General features: G+C 31.1%; 1 non-coding gene across 1 annotated transcript; it reads left to right on the forward strand.

Moving 5' to 3' along the window:
- Positions 1-2,566: 2,566 nt before the first annotated feature.
- Positions 2,567-2,640, forward strand: Trnat-agu (transfer RNA threonine (anticodon AGU)). Its single transcript has one exon. It is a non-coding gene; the product is annotated as a tRNA-Thr (tRNA).
- The last annotated feature ends 3,287 nt before the right edge of the window (positions 2,641-5,927 follow it).

Consider the following 5,927-nt stretch of genomic DNA (forward strand, 5'->3'; position numbering starts at 1 on the left):
TTTTCTCTTGACAATGTAGTTGTAATGAGCTGCCATCTACCGGACAATTCAAGAAGAAAAGGTATAGATTGATTTACATATAGTAAATCTATATCATATATTAAAGTATAGATTTAATTTACAAAAGGGAAAAACAATTTCGAAATAAATAAAAGCTTAAAGCAATTTAAAAGCTTATTAATATATCCGAAATATATTATTTATATTAGCTTGATAATTTTGGAAATGTAGTGGGAAAAAAAACATAGTTTAAAACTACATCGGAATTTAAGGATCAGATTTACTGTACGGTCACCCTTGGCGCGATTTTTTTAGATTGGCGATAAATCTTTCTATATGGCAACCCCCATCCGACCGACAACTAATTATAATAGGGTAATTGCATTAACCCTATTGGTCAACTGGTCAACTGAATGTCCAGACGCCATTATTTAATTTTCGTTTGACCACGTTGCACGTGTGCTTTTTCAATCTTCAGCTCCCGCGTTCTTTTATTTGGATTTTTTTGTGATGGCTGCTGCATGGGGAATGTCTGAGGTAAGTGCGAGAATGTTTGGTGAGAATGTAAGGAGACGTTTGAATTTTGTATGAAAGCTGGTTTGATTGCGAATAAATATGAGTGTTGTAAGTGTGGCAAGGACATTAAATTGGTTGAAAGGCATGATATAAGTGATGGTTTTGAATGGAGGTGTAAATCAAAGGTGAAAGGACAAATGCATGACGTCAAAAGGAGTGTGAGAAAGGGTTCTTTTTTTGAATTGAGTAGAATGACATTGAATGAGATTTTAGTTCAGGTATATTTGTGGGTGACTCAGAGTAAGGTTGATTTTAATATGAAAGAAAGTAAATGTTCTTCTAAGACTGTGTGTGAAACAATAAACATGTATAACGAGTTTGTATAAACGAGAAACAAATCGCTGAAATCGTTAATAATGAACAATAAACATACCTCTCTCCTATTAGCCGCTATCGCTCGACTCCTCACACCCTTCCACCTCACTCCGCCTTCACTTTGATGACGATGTTCCGTCTTCCGGCTCCTTGTCGGCTCTTTGAGGAGGGTAAATGCGGATGATGGAGTCGACAAAGGCCATGAACTTGTTACACATGTGCCTGTTTTTTTTGCGCCACACATACTCGGCTAGATAGTAATCGAGCTGTGTTTTTGCCTTGCTAGCTGGTATGGCGCGTTTTACTGCCCCCCACGTTCCTTCAATAGTATTAGTGTGGGCACCTGTATCCGGTTCTTGAAATTCACACTATGGTTAACCTTCAGATGCACGAAGCCTTCATTAGAAAGGCAATCGTAGCTCTTCCAGCAGTCTGAAATTATTATCGAACCCGGAAGAATATACTCATTTATAACACTTAATAAAGAATCAGTCGTCCTATCATCCACAACTTTCATAAAACATTTGCCCGTCTCGCGCTCAACTCCCCCAAACACCCATTTACCTTCCACACGTTTTCCCCGATTAAATTTACGTTTTCCAAATTTACTTTCATCTATCTCAACAGTCACGCCGCTTCCACCCACTTTCATACTACTTTCAATCATCTCTACCACACAAACCTCACGACAATAAGAACGATAGTCACACACAGTCTTAGAAGAACATTTACTTTCTTTCATATTAAAATCAACCTTACTCTGAGTCACCCACAAATATACCTGAACTAAAATCTCATTCAATGTCATTCTACTCAATTCAAAAAAAGAACCCTTTCTCACACTCCTTTTGACGTCATGCATTTGTCCTTTCACCTTTGATTTACACCTCCATTCAAAACCATCACTTATATCATGCCTTTCAACCAATTTAATGTCCTTGCCACACTTACAACACTCATATTTATTCGCAATCAAACCAGCTTTCATACAAAATTCAAACGTCTCCTTACATTCTCACCAAACATTCTCGCACTTACCTCAGACATTCCCCATGCAGCAGCCATCACAAAAAAATCCAAATAAAAGAACGCGGGAGCTGAAGATTGAAAAAGCACACGTGCAACGTGGTCAAACGAAAATTAAATAATGGCGTCTGGACATTCAGTTGACCAGTTGACCAATAGGGTTAATGCAATTACCCTATTATAATTAGTTGTCGGTCGGATGGGGGTTGCCATATAGAAAGATTTATCGCCAATCTAAAAAAATCGCGCCAAGGGTGACCGTACAGTAAATCTGATCCAAGTTTTATTTAGGTTTACAGACAAATGAATATCTCTAATCCCGTGTTTTCAAATTAAATTAAATCTGCTGATAGTTTTTGAACTTTTTACTATTTTCGTAAATAATGTTTGAAAGTGTTAGAAGAGCAAAATAAACTATCCATCATAGCTCAGTTAATTATCCATTCAGAATGCTAGACGTTGTGCCTGTTTTTGAAAAAAAACGTTTTATTTATTATCTATTGAATATTTGGATTATTAAATTCATCTTTAATAACATATCCATTAAATTTTTTGCAAAGCCAAAATAAAAGAATTCATTTCACTTATTACGTAAGGAAATAATTCTGTGTATATTGCGTAAGTATTGTAATTGACTCAAGCTTTACGTGGCGCCGTGGCTTAGTTGGTTAAAGCGCCTGTCTAGTAAACAGGAGATCACGAGTTCGAATCTCGTCGGTGCCTACGGTTGGTTATATTTTATTCTTTGTTTCAAATAGTCAATTTTATCTGATTAAAATTTTATAAATTGTTTACAATTTTTCATCCTGTAAAAATTATTGAAGAACAGATTCTAAAGTAAGTAAAACTAAAATATAAAATTATAGTAATTGGACAAGAAAAAATTCATGCCTTAGCACTATTATCATTAAAGTCAAACCAATAAAACTTCCCATTTTTTTTTTTTTTCCCCTGTTTCGGACTAGTGAATATGGCGTCATTTTTTTATTTACATTTATAGAGTACTTTTATTATTTTTTTGATTCATTAAACTTTTTTTAATTGGAATAAAATTTTAATTAAAAAAATTATTGGATATGTTGATAAACTTATGCTGCCAATTAGCTCAATGTTCTATTGATGATTTCCTAATGTTAAGTAATTAATTAATAAGTTCAACGTAATTTTGCTTCTTAATAATGCTTTTGGCTTACTTTTTAATACTTTGTTTCTATTAAACATGTTTATTGACTAATGCTCCCATTTCTCAGATGTAGAATTCAAAATGCTCTTTTTAATCTTGTATATTTCAAATGCATTAGTCAATTCCAAATTAATTACTCCAATTTTATTTCAAGCTTACTTACAATATATTATTATTATTATTTTTTTTTTTTTTTTTTTTTTTTTTTTGGTTAATAAGCAAGGCATGGCGATCTGCCCCCCCCCCCTTAATAACATAACAAATGCATTTACGAGTAGTGCTAAACTAACAACACAAAGTTTCAAAAAAAACCAAAAGATTAATTTCCTAATCTGTTTAAGCTCTAAATTATCGCGGTGAAAAATTTATTCAAGTTAGGATCCAAAAATTTTAAATTACCAGAAACCATTTTAATTAACTACATGTGAATGAATTTTATGATCGATTCTATGCATAATATGTAGAAGCAATTATACGGTAATATGCACACCAAATTAACTATATTTCTGCGAGTTAATTTTAAAATGTGAAAAAATATTAAACATATCATTCTTGGGATAAGTATCAACGCTCCCTAGTTTCAATAACATCACAAACTGAAATTAAATTCTTCAACCAAAAATTCAGCTTGTAAAGAATTATCTTTAGGCAACATGAATAAAAATTATATATTCTAAAAGTTACATGAAATTCTAATCTTTTAAAAAATAAAAAGTAAATAGAATATTTTTAATTACGAATTTATTTTATTCACCATTTTTCTTAACGTGCGCATTGGTGTGTTTTTATTAAAACGTTTGACGAATTTTTATACACACCTTAAACTTATGACATCACATTAAAAAAAATTCGTAGTAATTATTGAAATATTCTTTTTCAAACTCAAAGAAATGACCTTCCAAAGCATTTTCTTTTCTATTTCTCATCTGTTAATTATAAATAAATCGCCTTATTTATAAAAGCACTTTAAAGGTGAATTTTTTGTAATTATATTAAAGCAGTATCATTTAAAAAAAATTAGTTATTTTTCCCTTAAGATTAATTATATTAAAGTCAAAAGACAATTACGTTTCGAAGCAGACACGTTTACATTTTATAGATAGCCTTTATATTTAGCATTTAAACATTTTATTGATGGTGAAATAACATAAAACTATACTTACACAAAGTGTAACTCGTATACAAAAAAAAAAAAAAAAAAAAAAAAAAAAAAGTAGGAACAGTTGTATAGTTAAAAAGGAAAAAAAAAAAAAAAAAAAAAAAAAAATAAGGAAATGTAGAATTGCAGCACATTACAATTCAATCATGTAATTTTTTAAAAATGTATATGTGTAATAATGTGGTTTTGTTTATACTAGATAGTTATGATAAGCAATCACACAGGATCCCTTAAAAAAGTTTAACAAATCTTTATTTTGAATCCTGGAAAAATAATGTGCCTATTAATTTTTAGCCCAGAAGTTAATAAGTGATAAAACTTTTTATTCCACAAAATATTTATATTTTTTATGCAGCCGGTCTAAGAGAAATCAACTTTTACAAAATTTCTTTACATTTTTAAAAGATGCAATTATTAATACAATACTTGATCTTGACAAGAAGATCATTAGATTAGATTAGAAGATCAACAGATAATTAGCGTTTCGTTCAAAATGTACACTGCTGAAGATAAACATGTTTATCATTCTGTATCTTCTTAAAAACGTGTTCAAAGTTACGCTCAAAAAACTTAATATATAGTGGGCAATGAGTTTTAATAAGTTTTTTTTTTTTTTTTTCTGTGCTATATTTTTTTTAATTGTTCTGCCAGTCGACAAGAATTTTGGTAGACAATATTTATAACAAAGTTTTAATTTTAAGAAATTCTTATCTAGAATTTGCAGTTGAAAAAAAAATATTAAGAACATAATTTGCATTTTATTTATTAGGTTATTATCGCATTTCAAAACTTAACTAATTTCAAACGCACGTCGTACATCGATCGAAACCAGCTATATAAAGTATCAAGTAAGTAGTAAAGTAAATTTGGATTTCATGCTTTGAAGTACGATCTCATCTTAAGTAATAAGATGCCGTAATAAAAATTCTTCTTGGGGGAGTTGTTTTTGGGGATCTGGCTCCTCCCATCGATGACGGGAGGTACTACCTTGTACCGTGGCCGGTGATGGCCCTTAGGACTCAACCACAGTTCCCGCCAATGTTGCTGTTGCGGCTGTCCGGTCATTCACTATTATTTATCCGTGTGCCTTCGGGCGGGTCGGAGAAACAGTGATATGACTTACATAACTATATAAACATGAGATGAATACTTGAAACACGAGATATTCATTTTCATAAACATGAGATGAATACTTGAAACACGAGATATTCATTTTCATAAACATGAGATGAATACTTGAAACACGAGATATTCATTTTCATAAACATGAGATGAATACTTGAAACACGAGATATTCATTTTCATAAACATGAGATGAATACTTGAAACACGAGATATTCATTTTTATAAGCATGAGATGAACACTTGGAATACAAAATATTGGCACATCCATCTCATCGAAGCATAATAAAAAATTATTTTAAGTTATTGTGACCACGCAAATTCAGATTGAGATCTGGGTTCGAAATCACGCAATATAATTTCAGTTGTGGGATAAAGAGAATCTTACCACCATAACTGGAAAATCTTTCCAAAATTCAAAAATTTTTAGATATTTTCAATTTCAGATAACCTCAAAGGAAAACATGATTCAACAGTTTTAACATTAACAGAATATTCACCGCAACAGATTTAATTGATATTTATATGCACCATTATAATAGTTAA

The sequence above is a fragment of the Argiope bruennichi genome, chromosome 1, assembly GCF_947563725.1.
Source record: "Argiope bruennichi chromosome 1, qqArgBrue1.1, whole genome shotgun sequence".
Taxonomy (NCBI): Eukaryota; Metazoa; Arthropoda; class Arachnida; order Araneae; family Araneidae; genus Argiope; species Argiope bruennichi.